The sequence below is a fragment of the Pinus tabuliformis genome, chromosome 7, assembly GCF_031772625.1.
Source record: "Pinus tabuliformis cultivar Carrire ecotype Pingquan chromosome 7, CPIR1, whole genome shotgun sequence".
In the NCBI taxonomy this organism is placed as follows: domain Eukaryota; kingdom Viridiplantae; phylum Streptophyta; class Pinopsida; order Pinales; family Pinaceae; genus Pinus; species Pinus tabuliformis.
In genome coordinates, this window is record NC_142293.1 from 1281175361 (window position 1) to 1281192065 (window position 16705).

A 16705-nucleotide genomic window follows, 5' to 3' on the forward strand; every position below is an offset into this window, starting at 1 on the left:
ATTTAGACTTGATTTACACTCAGTCTGGCACGCTCTACGATAAAATACCTTACACTCCCAGACTGGAATTCTCGGTCCCTCCCCCTCCTAAATCAAACAATGACTCTCATGCCGACGATGGTGTGATTGGTGCAACAGACACGAAATCGAAAAAGGCTACATCTAAAAAGGCCCGTAAGATTTCCAGTCAAAATTAAAAAGAAGAACTTCTTACCTCGGAAGTAAATGACGTCTCGACTGATAAAGGAAGAGAAACCAAGCAACCAGGAGGCAAGAAGAAAAACAAAGGGAAGAAGAAGAAACAGGAGGAATCATCACCTGAAAAATCTTCTGCAAACCCTCCTAGAAATAGGAAACCAAAAAATCCATGCTTTATATGCGATGAGGATCATTGGATAGCAGATTGTCCACATAGAGTTGAGCTTAGAAAATTCTTCAAGAATTCAAAAACCTCGGTAGTATTAACTGATCCGTTTCTGAATCCAGGAACAAATCTGGTTGATAGTGGAAATTCTTCCCCGTCTTAGGTGCTGATGTTGTCGGTTTCAGAACAGCAAAATGATGCTTTGATATAGACAAGGAACAAAGATTACGGGAATCCACAGCTGTCGAACAACAAGGATAAAGATCAACCTAGTAGTTCGACAACAACTTCGACAGAAGTTGCACCACCCATCATTCTTGTGTTGACAATAAAACCGCCAAAGGGAGTAGTACACAAGTTGACATTTAATCCTCGTGCCAGGGCAGCACAACATTATAATATAGTGGAAGATCTAGCCCAATCGCCATCCGCTATGTCGACACTTGAGGTACTGCAAAATTTCACATCCCAAAAGGAGGCTTTATTATCAGCTATCGGTGGGATAGACCCAAAGGATTCCAATCTTGTATCCTTTAATCATAAAGGATACGATCCTCAGTTACCAGCTCAACTAGCTTTTCTCGTTCAAGTGAAAGCCCTCAACAAAACTGTTCATCGAACAATTATTGATGAGGGGGCATCTACATGTATTATGTCAATGAGTTGCTGGAAAACTTTAGGATCTCCAACCTTGTCGTGATCTTCGACGACATTAAAAAGCATTTGACAGACGAACATATACCCCATATGGTATTCTAAGTAACTTGCAGGTTGAACTAGGAGAGAAAACAATAGAAATAGATGTCAAAGTAATCGACGGAAACCTCGATTACAACATCCTACTGGGAAGACCATGGATATATGCTATGGTTGCTGTTGTGTCGACCTATTTTAGGAAGATTGCATTGCCCTTTCAAGGAGGGATTACAATCGTTGATCAACAAACCTTCCTCCCCAATGGTTCTCAAGTTATGGGAAGCATTCCAATTATCCATGGAAGCCCCCATTCGCTTCAGAATATCGGAGTAGGCCTACTAAAATACCCTATATTAATGGGAACTTTTGCCCTTCCACCTCCAATAAATCTGGCGGAAGTAGCATCGGTAGGAACCTGCAATATGATATCTTCGATTGAAAAGATCTCAGAAAACGATATAAACATGGATCATACGCAGGTATTGCCTCCAAGCCCAATGGAAATATTGTAGCAATCAATGTTCCTAGCATGGGAGGCAAACCCAAATCAACGCGCATCAAGCGTTTGGATAGATAGGTCTAAGGAATATGGCACCCCTTCAGATTCTTGGTCATGAATGCATTACACCGACAAAGGAATTGTTCAATCAATGGTAATTGAAGGGACACCATGGGAAGATTACCACCATCGTTCCCTTATTCTGGATTGTGAAGAAGATATTCCAGACGACCTTCATCATCCTTCAGTTTTTGATTTCCTATCAAATACTGTAAACACGGTGGATTCCGAGTGAAACTTGTCCAACATTGAAGAGACTATCGCCATAAATATCTCGACCAAAACAGATGTTGTAGAGAATATTTATGTTGGAAAATGTTGTTTAGAACTGAAATATATAACGCTCTTTTTCGCGAATTCAGAGATGTCTTTGCTTGGTCATATAGTGAAATGCTAGGCATTGACTCAAGTATCGTTGAACACGAAATTAAGATGTATCCAGATGTCAAACCAGTACGACAATGGCTATGGCAGGTGCACCCCAAGAAAACCGCTGCCATCAAGGCAGAAGTTGAAAAATTTCTCCATGCTGGTTTCATTTACCCGGTTCCTTTAACCGATTGGGTATCGAATATTGTTCCTGTTATGAAAAAACAAGGAACGATTAGAGTGTGCATCGATTATAGGGATATAAATCAAGCTTGTCCAAAGGAAAACTACCCTACAGCCTTCATTGACCAGATAATTGATGAGTGCGCCAGATGTGAAATCTTTTCATTTATGGATGGATTCTCCGGGTATAATCAAATAAATATCCGCCCACGGGACCAGTCAAACACTGCATTTATTTGTCCGTGGGGCACATTTGCATATCGAAAATTACCCTTTGGTTTAAAGAACGCAGGGGAAACATTTCAGAGGGCAATGAATTATGCCTTCCATGACATCAAAAACATCATTCAACCATATCTCGACGACCTTCCGGCTCATTCGCGAAAGCGGACTGATCATCCGCAACATTTAAGAGCAATATTTCTACATTGCCGACACTACAATATATGACTCAATCCACACAAATGTGTGTTCTGTGTCAGTTTTGGTCGTTTACTTGGCTTTGTAGTCTCAAAGGATGGGATTCGCCTTGACCCATGTAAGGTCCAGGCAATCATAAATTTGCCCCCACCTTCAAATTTGCTTCAGATTCAGAAACTCCAAGGGAAAGCAAACTTTCTGAGGAGGTTCATTCCAAATTACGCCGAACTTGCTAAAGGTTATACACGTCTATTGAAAAAGGAACTGCCCTTCATCTGGGATCAGGTTGTGCAAGCTTCCTTTGATGCTTTAAAAGAATCCCTAATGAAAGCATCATTAATGTACGCTCCCAATTATCAAAAAGACTTTAACCTGTATCTGGCTGCAACAGATACAACCATCGCAATGGTTTTAATTCAAGAAGACAACGGAATTGAACATCCTATATATTATTTGAGTAAGAACTTAAATGATACAGAAAGCAAATATTTGTATGTTGAAAAGCTAGCGCTCGCAGCTGTTCAAGCGATACAGAGATTTCAACACTATGTCCTCTTTCAAAAAACTACCATTCTGTCAGATTGCAACCCCATGACTTATATATTGTCGCGACAGTTGCTGGGGGGAAAATATTCAAAATGGATAGCAATTCTACAAGAGTTTGATCTGGAATTTGTAAAACCCAAGTCAAAGAAAGCCCTGGTTTTCATAGAATTATTATGCGATCTCCCATTGTCATCCAACGATGAAACATCTGAAGAAACTATCGTGGATGAATCTTTGTTTCTGATATCTTCAAGCAATCCGTGGTATGGAGATATAATCATCTATCTCCAAACCCAAAAATATAGGCCTAATACCTCTTGCTCTGAACAAAAACGTATTCGATACCAATCAAAAGACTACATGATCATTGGTGATACAATTTACCGTCATGGGGTCGATACAGTTCTAAGGAGGTGCCTCACCCATGAGGAGGCCGAAAAAGTCCTGAATGATTGCCATTTAGGCGCGTGTGGCGGGCATCAATCTAGTTACGCTACAGCACAAAAATTTTTACGAGCAGGATACTTCTGGCCAACAATGTTCAAAGATTGCATAACTGCAGTCAAAAGTTGCCATGCCTATCAAATTTTCGATAGAAAAACCAGAAGACCGCCCGAACCTCTGCAGCCAATAGTTGTTATTGGGCCATTCACCAAATGGGGCATCGATTTCATGACATGTAACCCCACCTCGACCGGGGGGCATGGGTATATCATAGTCGTAGTTGACTATTTTACCAAATGGGCCGAGGCGATGCCTACATTAGATAACACTGGTGAAATAACTACCCTCTTCTTTTTCAATCATGTAGTCGCCAAATTCGGCGTCCCATAGGATATAGTCACAAATCATGGATCACATTTTCGCAATCACATGATGGTCGAATTAGCTACCAAATTAGGGTTGTCGCATGATAGCTCTACTCCATATTACCCGCAAGCCAACGGACAAGTTGAAGCAATCAACAAGGTCCTGAAGCGCATGCTGCAAAGGATGATTGGAGTTCACAAAAGGAGTTGGCACTTGATCCTATACTCAGCCTTGTGGACATACGGAACATCGGTAAGAAATGCAACCGGGTTTACACCTTTCCAACAGGTGTATGGCCTAGAAGCAATCTTACCTGTTCAGTGCAAAATCTCGTCCCTCAAACTCGCAATCGACCTTCTCCCCGGAACTTCAGAAGAGGAGGCTCGTTTCTTGGAACTAATCCGATTGGATGAAACCTGTCGTGATGCCGCTTTCGCTAACGAAGCCCATAAGAAATGAGTCAAGGCGTAGTTCGACAAGAATGTCAAACCCCGTGTCTTCTCAGAAGGTGACTTGGTCTTGCTTTATGACCAAGAATCGGATAAATTGGGAGCAGGTAAATTCAAGTCTTTATGGATGGGCCCCTATATTGTTAAGCGAATGTTAGCAAAAGGAGCCTATGAGTTAATGGATTATGACGGGATTCCACTGGCACAACCTCGTAATGGGTTGTACCTTAAGTGTTACTATGCATGATTCAGTGTGGTAACCTATATGCTTTTGTTACATTTTTGTTTTCGCTAAAGTATTTGTTTTGGTCAAGTAAATCCGCTTTTTACATTTGTCGCAGATGTCGAACCTATTGGAATCTTTGGTTGGATATGCCGACGAAGCAAGTCGTAGTTTGCGGAACCTATCTTCTGCGGCTTGGGCCATTTTTGACCCAAGCGGCGAGTTAGTAAGTTTCAGAGGGGTATGTATTGGTCGATCAACGAATAAAATCGCTGAATATAGCGTGTTGATGGAACTTCTCTTTGATGCCATCACACATGGCATACGCCGACTGGTCGTCAGGCTAGACTCACAGCTCATCATACTACAGCTCACTGGTATCTACTCTGTCTGAAATCCAACTATCTATCGCATGTTCTTAAGGGTCAAGATTTTGGAAAGGCAATTTGATTTTATTCAATATCAGCATATTTCCAGAAGCTTAAACACATTAACTGACTCATTGGCAAATTATGTGTTAGATAGACATTTGCACCATTTATAAAAAGAAGCATCTCATCAATATTTGCATCAGGATCATGCAACTTAACCAAAATAAAACTCTAAAAATCAAAAATATATATATATAACTGTTTATGGTTTACACATAATGTTCTGTAACCAAGACAAAATTGGTCAAATGACCCAAAACTCAAAACGCTAGGGGGCACCCTAGTCTAATGATGCTAGAGATAACAAGTCACCGCCTGTGCGATCATGCATAAAAGCCTAGTCCATCGACTTGGCACGCCAGTAGTATGTCGCTGCAACCTCAAAGGCAGTTTGTCAGTCCTCACATCTGGAATACGGAGAGTGAGGCCCTCGACCTGATCCTGTAATGCTGAAAGAGTCTCGGCCACATCAAGGTCGCAAAGGATAGCCCTTCCCACAGCCTCTCCTGTTGGGGCGACAGCTGGCACTCTCATGCATACTACTGGTTGAACGGGACCAACATCTGCATAAGCACATGAGTTCTGATTAGTCTTGACAGAGTAAAGCACGAGGAAATTATAAAAGAAAAATGATAAACAGAAATATGGTCAAGAATTTACCAATGGCACCCCACTGTTCGCCAGCTGGCAGTACCAAATCTGGGTCACCCCCGAAGTCCATACCAGCATATCAATACTCGGAATAAACCATCTCGTGACGATCAAACCACCCGAAGAAGGTATCGAAAAAGGAAATCTGAGACTGACCAGCATGCCAAGATATATGGTCGACCCATCTCTGCATACGTGGTTCAGTCAGTGGAGGTAAACAAAGTGCAATAAAATGTGCCTGCATCAATGGTATATTTTCCAAGGCGAAGGCAGTCAAAATAGAACCGTATCCAAAGTTCTTCAATCTCCCGCTTTTCACCTTGGTCAACTGTTCTTTCATCACAAGGAGTACTGCGTCACACCAGTTGAACACCTTCGGTTCGAGACATTCCAAGGCGTACTGCATATAAGACCGGTTGGCCACATGAAGAGCCGCACCACCAGCCATCCTATCAAAAGTGAATAGAATGGTCCTCAAAGACCTGTCAGTGACATATCGGATGATGATATTGTCGTCTTTACTTGGCTGAGATCCCTCTCTGCAATACCTGTGAACATAATCTCTGACAGATTTACCTCCACGGGCCGAACCTGATAAAGAGATGGGGGCACCCTGCCTCGATAAGCCGGTCAAAAAATAGATGTCCACTATAGTTAAGGGGATGGATTTGCCCCTAATCTAGAACACCTGGCTAGTAGGATCCCAAGCATCGAGAAAATACTGCAGCAAGTTGATTTGTTGTCTCATGCCAGAGATGCGGAAAAACTTCAATAGGCCACAGTTCTGCAGTGCGTTTACTGTAACCGGATCATGTAAAGCAAGGATATCATCTTCTTCATGCTCACGTTCTCGCCATGTAATAGTCATCTTACTCCAATAAATCTCTGAAAAACAAACAAGAGAAGAGTTAGATCTTGATTTGGTGAGAAACAAGCAAAAATTTCCATTGAAAACTGTGCATAAATTTCCTTCCTTGTACTCATCGCACCTACAGTAGTGTTCTGGGTGTGTTGCATGTCAATTCGCCAGTGGACAAGCTAACATACAACGCACCTTTCGATGCATAAAGGGTGCGATGGAGCCAGGGCGAGTTTTTCCAAACCCCAGAGGCTCAGAAAAACCAGAAGTCAGGCTCAGAATGAAAAATGGAAAGGATGAAATGAAAGAGCTCAGGTTTAGCTCCTACCTGATCCAGATGGTGCCAAAAATTGTCCACAGAATCTCCTGGAATTAGCTGGTAAAAAAAATCAAAGGGGGAAAACACCTCCAAAGCTCCAACAAACCAAAGTTCAAATGAAATGGTAAAATGAGAGGTAAAAGAAATTTTAAATTACTTTTACTTAATTCAAGTAAAATATTAGTGTCCTAACTCATTTTTCAAACATATATTGTTCGTTTCTAACTATTTTGATGAAGCAATTGAGCATGCAGTACAATCTTTGAAAGAACAAAGCTATTAATGGTAAAGTCAAGAAATGACCATTATATCGAGCAGTTTTAGCACATAGTTCAAGCTCGTTAAAAAATAAACATAAGTCATGAGCAAATGTTTCTCCTCGCATTTAAGCTCATTAAAAAATTAACTAATTCCCTATAAATAACCGTCGTGAATGTAGTACTTCAGCCTTTAAAGCCTTGGTCGTGTTCTCATCATCACCTCCACTCTGTATTGGCCGATCATTCACCTCCACTTGATTGTGTACCCCTTTTGAGGAACAGCTGCGAAGAGTGATCCTCTTAGCCATCCTTGTAACACTGCCGTGATTGGGAAATTCCAAACCTTACCTGGAATCAGCTGCTACCCGAATTTATCACTCATTCCTCAAAGACGAGTCTCCTTTAAGCTCTTTCCAACTAACTCGTAAAATATGAAAATATTGCCGAGCCATTGGCCTCTCCAGCTCGTTAAAGTGACTAGAAGTGCTATCCCTCCTTTAGATTTTAATCTTTTTGGACCTGAGGGATTATTACACAAAAAGATCGAGCGCTTGTTTTGTTCGGCTCGTTAAAAGTACCGAAAATTCATCCCTTTTGTATTGTTTTATACTTTTTTGGACCTAAGGGATTAGTTGACGAAAAAGGATTTTTGGAGTTTCCTTTACATCCCTTTTTAGACTTTGTAAAATTGAAAAGGACTGAGTTATCTTTGTCGTTAAACTCGTTAAAACCTAATAGCGACAAACTTGTCCATAGCAGACAAGAACGAGTTTCACTATCGCTAGGCTCGTTAAAACATAGCGATGGGTTTGCCTGAAGGGAAAATTATAGAACAAGCATATGTTATCCTCCTCAAGCTTGACAAAAATAAAGAGGTACTGGTAAGAATGACTGGGGAAAAATTGGGAAGAAAACTTGAGGAAACTTTGTCGGTAGCAAGTCGCTCTTGAACATGACACTTTCACTCTGCATCCAAGTCGGGTTGGGTTGTTTCATTCACCGGTCACATCACCATGGTCACATCACACCATCCACAGTTTGGGTTAATGCTACCAATCCATCATGTCAATGTTGCCGATATGTTCAAGAGAAGTCACTCAGAGAATTCACCTGTGTCTCACCCGTTGCAATACATTTACGCTCCATTCTTTCATGACCGCCACCCTGAACCTTATATCACCAGATCGTTTTCACCTCCATTAAAATCATTTGCTCCATTCCGTGTCTTTGATGTGGGATTCATTAAGTCCCTCGTATGATGGATCGCTTCTTGTCGACATCAGCTCATTATCCAAGAAGTCGATCTAGGAACACCCCTTTCAGTACTTTGAAGCTTGCATGCCTCAATGGCAAGTTTCTCACCTCCAGCGACAGGTTTACATCAATGACCTTTGACCGAAAGATTTTGCGTGGTGTTCGACGCCAAGTCCTTTATTCACACCACATGAACTGTACTGTAGTACCTTGAGAATCATTATCATTATCGGTGATTCCTCTCGCGCCTGTTAATAGCTTACATCATTGGCTGGTAATCAGGTGATGTCTTTCCATGTTCGACTCCAGAACATCTCTCACATGGATTGACTTGTACTTTGAGTGAAGATTGAACGAGATTGAATACCCTGGATCTAGTTTCATTCATCTGGGCTGCGCTATATATTCAGGAAATAAAGACATCAAATGTACATCGTTTCTGCATAGATAATCATCCAATCTATGGGATGATGGCTCTACCAGAATCATCAGTCTACACTCAGACGATTGTCTGTCTCATGTACATGAAAGCGAATTTATAAAGCTGAACATGGGAATTCCCATCTCAGCCAGATCATGAAAATATTATGAAGATAATGTATTGTATTGTATCTTATTACAGGTCTCCTTCCAGCTTGAAAGAACTTCGGATCCTCATGATAAAGAATTTCACCCACCATCAAAAAAGATTAACGACCTCATGCTTTAGGAGGCAACTGTTATAGACATTTTTGGGCACTACAACCCCAAGCATAGATTTCCATAAACCAAGGGATCCTAAGTCCCTAAAAGTGTTGTTCCAACCCCTAAATGAACAAGGTCAACTGATTACAGCTTCTCCCAGAAGTTCTCCATGAAAAGCTACTCAGAACTGGTCAAAACTGGATCATTTCACCTGCTCCATAGGCAAAGTGTGTTGCATCTCACCTAAATACACACAGTAGGTGTGTTGCATTTCAAAAAGCCATTCTATGGGGTGCGATGGGCGAGAAGAGACAAATGGCAGTGTCAATCCACGAGGTGGAGAAGCATGGAATCTTCCAGAAACTTCTCGTGTGACACTTGCCTCTCTGAATTCGACCAGGGATGAGTAAGAGATCATCAATATCTAAGTGGAAGAAAGAACTATCAGAGGGAAGACACTAATCAAATCACAAGCTGACTCATCTCCCTTACAGACATCTATATATGGATCCCTCATCCCAGAGATCCAGAAGCTGGAATTTTGCATGTTGTAAGGAATTGTTCTCGGTTTCTTGAGGCAACATCATAGTGTTGGGTGATCTAAGCTTTTCATAGCGGGTGAGACGCAAGTGAATTCTCTGAGTGACTTCTCTTGAACATATTGGCGACACTGACATGATGGATTGGTAGCATTAACCCCAAATGTGGATGGTGTGATGTGACCATTGGTGATGTGACCGGTGAATGAAACATGGGTCGAGACGAATCTCGTCCTTTGAGACTACAAAGCCATGTAAATTACCAGAACTGACACAGAACACACATTTGTGTGGATTGAGTTGTATCTTGTAGTGTCGGAAACGTAGAAATATCGCTCTTAAATGCTACGGATGATCAGTCCGCTTTCACGAATGAGCTGGAAGGTCGTTGAGATATGGTTGAACGATGTTTTTGATGTCATGGAAGGCATAATTCATTGCCCTCTGAAATGTTGCCCCTGCGTTCTTTAAACGAAAGGGTAATTTTCAATATGCGAATGTGCCCCACGGACAAATAAATGCACTCTTTGACTGGTCTTGTGGGCGGATATTTATTTGATTATACCCGGAGAATCCATTAATAAATGAAAATATTTTGCATCCGGCGCACTCATCAATTATCTGGTCAATGAAGGGTGTAGGGTAAATTTATGATTGCCTGGACCTTACATGGGTCGAGACAAATCCCGTCCTTTGAGACTACAAAGCCAAGTAAATGAACAGAACTGACATAGAACACAGATCTGTGTGGATTGAGTCATATCTTGTAGTGTCGGCAACGTAGAAATATCGCTCTTAAATGCTGCGGATGATTAGTCCGCTTTCGCGAATGAGCCAGAAGGTCGTCGAGATATGGTTGAATGATGTTTTTGATGTCATGGAAGGCATAATTCATTGCCCTCTGAAATCTTGCCCCTATGTTCTTTAAACCAAAGGGTAATTTTCGATCTGCGAGTGTGCCCCACGGACAAATAAATGCAGTCTTTGACTGGTCCTGTGGGCGGATATTTATTTGATTATACCCGGAGAATCCATCCATAAATGAAAAGATTTCGCATCCGGTGCACTCATCAATTATCTGGTCAATGAAGGGTGTAGGGTAGTTGTCTTTTGGACAAGCTTGATTTACATCCCTATAATCGACGCACACTCTAATCGTTCCTTGTTTTTTCATAACAGGAACAATGTTCGATACCCAATCGGTTAGAGGAACCGGGTAAATGAAACCAGCATGGAGAAGTTTTTCAACTTCTGCCTTGATGGCAGTGGCTTTCTTGGGGTGCACCTACCGTAGCCGTTGTCGTACTGGTTTGACATCTGGATACATCTTAATTTCGTGTTCAACGATACTCGAGTCAATGCCTGGCATTTCATTATATGACCAAGCAAAGACATCTCTGAATTCACAAAAAAAGAGCGTTATATATTTCTAGTTCTGAAGGGGAACAACATTTTCCAACATAAATATTCTCTACAACATCTGTTTTGGTCGAGATATTTATGGCGATAGTCTCTTCACCGTTGGACAAGTTTCGCTCAGAATCCACTGTGTTTACAGTATTTGATAGGAAATCAAAAACTGAAGGATGATGAAGGTCGTCTAGAATATCTTCTTCACAATCCGGAAGAAGGGAACGATGGTGGTAATCTTCCCATGGTGCCCCTTCAATTACCATTGATTGAACAATTCCTTCGTCGGTGTAATGCACTCGCAACCAAGGATCTGAAGGGGTGCCATATTCCTTAGACCTATCGATCCAAATGCTTGATGAGCATTGATTTGGGTTTGCCTCCCATGCTAGGAACATTGATTGCTACAATATTTCCATTGGGCTTGGAGGAAATACCTGCATATGATCCATGTTTATATCGTTTTCTGAGATCTTTTCAATCGAAGATATCATATTGCAGGTTCCTGCCGATGCTACTTCCGCCAGATTTATTAGAGGTGGAAGGGCGAAAGTTCCCATTAATATAGGGTCTTTTAGTAGGCCTACTCCGATATTTTGAAGCGAATGGGGGCTTCCATGGATCATTGGAATGCTTCCCGTAACTTGAGAACCATTGGGGAGGAAGGTTTGTTGATCAACGATTGTAATCTCTCCTTGAAAGGGAAATGCAATATTCCTAAAATAGGTCGACACAACAACATCCATAGCATATATCCATGGTCTTCCTAGTAGGATGTTGTAATCGAGGTTTCCGTCGATTACTTCAACATCTATTTCTACTGTTTTCCCTCCTAGTTCAACCTACAAGTTACTTAGAATACCATATGCATATATGTTCGTCTGTCAAATGCTTTTAATGTCATCGAAGATCGCGACAAGGTTGGAGATCCTAAAGTTTTCCAGCAACTCATAGACATAATACATGTAGATTCCCCCTCATCAATAATTGTTCGATGATCAGTTTTGTTGAGGGCTTTCACTTGAACGAGGAAAGCTAGTTGAGCTGGTAACTGAGGATCGTATCCTTTATGATTAAAGGATACAAGATTGGAATCCTTTGGGTCTATCCCACCGATAGCTGATAATAAAGCCTACTTTTGGAATGGGAAATTTTGCAGTACCTCAAGTGTTGACATAGCGGATGGCGATTGGGCCAAATCTTCCACTATATTATAATGCTGTGCTGCCCTGGCACGAGGATTAAATGTCGACTTGTGTACTACTCCCTTTGGTGGTTTTATTGTCAACTCAGGAATGATGGGCGGTGCAACTTCTGTCGAAGTTGTTGTCGAACTACTAGGTTGATCTTTATCCTTGTTGTTTGACAGCTGTGGATTCCCGTAACCTTTGTTCCTTGTCGATATCAAAGCATCATTTTGCTGTTTGGAAACCGACAACATTAGCACTTGAGATGGGGAAGCATTTCCACTGTCAACCAGATTTGTTCCTAGATTCGGAAACGGATCAGTTAATACTGCTGAGGTTTTTGAATTCTTGAAGAATTTTCTAAGCTCAGCTCTGTGTGGACAATCTACTATCCAATGATCCTCATCGCATATAAAGCATGGATTTTTTGGTTTCCTATTTCCAGGAGGGTTTGCAGAAGATTTTTCAGGTGATGATTCCTCCTGTTTCTTCTTCTTCCCTTTGTTTTTCTTCTTGCCTCCTGGTTGCTTGGTTTCTTTGCCTTTATCAGTCGAGATGGCATTTACTTCCAAGGCAAGAAGTTCTTCTTTTGCATTTTGACTGGAAATCTTACGGGCCTTTTTATATGTAGCCTTTGTCGATTTCATGTCTATCGTGCCAATCACGCCATCGCCGGCATGAGAGTCATTGTTTTATTTAGGAGGGGGAGGGATCGAGAATTCCGGTCTGGGAGCATCAGGTATTTTATCGTAGAGCATGCCAAACTGAGTGTAAATCAAGTCTAAATATTGCGCACGAGCAATAACTTGCTCTTCGGTGACGACTCCCCCTTTGCCACATCTTCTGTAATGGAAGGTAACAAAGACTTAATAAACCATTCAGCTAAAAGATGATCAGGAACATACGTTTTTACCATTCTACGACGACGTCGCCACTCATGAATATGATCAGATATGTGAGTGTCCATTGTTTGTTTGAAATTGGTAAGAAGTTTTGTTCCCGTTTCGTACCTTATTGGTAATTGAAAATGGGTTAAAAAGGTTGTGGCTAGGGTACTAAAGTTGTCAAACGAAGCTCTGGGTAATTCGATATACCATTTTGCTGCCAGACCAGTTAACGTCCTCTGAAAAAGGTGAAGCCTAATCGAATCATCGTTTAGGGTGTTTGATGAACACCATAGATGAAAGGTCATCACATGATTCGACGGATCTTCACCCAGATTTCCATTAAATTTAGGAATATCTGATGGAAGTTTATGCGAAATCCCTGGCCACCAAGGGGCGTAAGCGATTGGATCGTTTGTTAACTAATTTAGATCTGGTAACTCTAAAGTCACCACGAAGGGTAACTGTTGATTCAGGTTAGGCGAAGCATACCCAGGATACGATGGAATTGCCTGAGTAGTTGGTCTTTGAATACCAGCATAATGCATTTGATGTTGGTAACTTTGGTAAGGTTGGTGGGCATAACCATTGTAGAATGGTTGATTTTTACTGTTTTGAATATATGGCTGCCCACTATTTGCAAAGATTTGTTGCTCAGATCCTTGGTATACTTGTTGGAATTGCGGTTGTTGGTATTGCTCCAGCCATGGTTGTGAAGCCATGTGCTGTTGCCCGATACTAACTGTTTGACCAAGATGAGGGGTAATTGTACCCGTTTGGGCCTGTGTCATTCCACCAGTCGGCGATTGTGGTTGAGTCGCAGGGTCAAGAGGTTGTTGTATTACAACCTGAGAAACCTGAGGTTGGCATACAACAGGCAGCACTTGTACTTGTGACACTGTCACAATAGCTGGCATAGTTGGTATGTTTGACATAGGTAAACATTGTTGCATTGAATATACAACTCTTGGTTGTTGAGGCAGTATCAGCACCCAACCGCTAGATGTAATTCCAGCATAACCTGAATTTTTTTGTGAACTCCCGTATGGTTGTCCTCCCAGAGGAGACAATGAAAGGGTATACTGCCCCCCATATGGCGGTAATCCGGTACTTAAAGGAATGGTTTGCCCTTGAGGACCGGACTGCCCAAATTGACATCTTGAAGGATCAATTTGTTGAGACTCAACATAAGAGTTTCCGGATACTAATCCGGATGAACAAACAAGAACGGACCATACTGTCAAAATAGCCCCTGAGTGGGCCCCTTCTAGTGATTGAGAGTTAGGCAGGACAGATGGTATACCGGTGAACATTGTCGAAGTGACAGTAGGAAGTTCTACCGTCGCTGTGTCGAATGACACAGTCCTAGATGTCGACAGTTGTTCAGACATTTCTAGTCTATCCAAAAGATTACCTAGCGATTCTATAGGAGCTTCCATTGGTGGTAGACTACTTTCTGATGAAGAAGGATACAGAGTGATCCCGACTCCAAATCGCGATGGAGTACTAGATGGAGGATCCTCCACAATCTATTCTATAGCAATCAGACCAGGTGGAAGAGGTAGACCGTCAGGTTCGTAAAATATTTCTGGTGCCGAAGAAGGTATGGAATCTGCAGCGATAGATGTTTGGGGAATAACTCTCTCTGAACTGGTTGTAGATGAAACTGGTTCAGTAACACAAGTGTTTACCTTCAAACTAGGATCAGAGCTACTGTCCCTCGGTGGCTGCTGAACTTCTTCTATAAATGCAGGGATACCATAAATGTTTGGAGTAACCGGAGTCTTTGATGTTGTTAGAACACTTGTTCTAACTTTACCAGGAGATTTGGAACCAGTTAAAAGAGTTCGCTTTGTCCGTAATAGTTTTGATTCTGGAGACAAAGACGATTGACTCGTAAGCCTCTGTGAACGACGGGGTTTCAATTGACTTTCTTCTACGATTGTGGATTACTCGATCAACTAAAAATAAAGGGGAAGTATGTTTCCGAATTAGAGGAATTTTAGACGCTTTGACACAACTTTTTTTTTCAATTTTAAAGAGTCGAGAAAAAACAAAAGATGACTCTAGTCACCTTCGATTTTTAATGAGCCTGAAGTGACAAGTGCTCAGATGGACCTTTTTCGTTAAGTAGTCTGAAAAGGAACGAAAGGGACTGCTCTGGAAATCTAGACAGAGGGATTACCAAACCAATCTCAAAACTGTAGAATACTTTTTACGATACGGCAGTCAATCTTCCCGAATGCTATGTTCAGTGCATTGCAATCGATAGGGCGGCAGACACGGCTTCCTATGGATAAAGGATTAAGCCTATTGTGGTCTCCCAAAATATACTCAACAGTACATGGGAGCACAAGTTCGTACTGGCACTTATCATCTCAAAGTGGAGGAATCACCCAACCAACAGTGAAAACAACAGTTACCAGGCTTTACGACACCAGAATAAGTCTCTAGCCTAGACTTCTAGATGTTGTGCTTTAGGTTCCAAAGCGTTGTTAGATTCATTAAATTTATTTTATAGTTGATCTTGCTTAAGAAATTTTCCTTTCAGGTTCACCGCGTGATGTAGATGTACAATTCCTAAAATGCAATCTAAGATGATAAACAGTCGTTTTATCTTCTTTGTGCAATGAAAATCCTAGCTACTAAGGAAAGAGAGACAACGTTCTTTCCACAAAGAGCATAGAGCACACACTACATGCACTATCCTAAATCAAACCAATCAAACAGTCTAAATGCAAATGCACATGCATGTATTTGTTTTCAGCCTTCTTAATATGTGAATGATAAAAGAAAGCTAATGCGCAAATCTGAATTATTTTTCAAAGCGACAATTACTAACAAGTTTCTTTTTCAAAATCAAAATGAAGACAATGACAACACTTTGTGATTTGGAAATGAAAACTTGCTTTCGACACTAGAAAAACAACTAATTCAGATCAAATACAATAGTAACAGGGTAATCGACTATCCAGAACAATCAGGTCCTCTTCTATCATTGAAAACGACACTTGCGACACTTTCAAATCAAGAAACGACAGTACAATTACGTTACTTCTTTGTAAGGGAGAACTGAAAATGACTCAACAAATACATAAAAACATTTACAGTTCTTTACACAATGGAGGCAGAATAATAGCAAGGAAAGGGGTTTCAAACAAAGGTGTACTGACTACAGGTAGCAAAACCCTTGAATAGATCTGAAAAGAGTGAACATAGAAACCAAAATTTAGGAACAATGCCTAGTCTGATCAGTGCACTTGTAACACAGTGAATTTGAAATGCAACGCACCTTCTACACTCGGGAAGTGCGCTGAATTTGAGATTCATAGAACAGACAGTGCGCTGGACCAGGGATGAGACTTTGATTGGGTTCCAGGTCACAGTTTGCAGTTCAGTTCAGGGATTTTGGCCGAGTAAGTGGTAATCAGTAAATCAATCACAGGGGTAGATCTAAGGAGGTTACTAGAGCCACCACAAGGGCAATTAGAGAGTTTGTAAATCAATTGTTAATTCATAAACAAAACCTAGAGATTCACTGAAGCGACATTTATCTACGCAAATGCAGTTCGAAGGCTACCTGGCTCAACTTCAGGCTCTGTCTATAA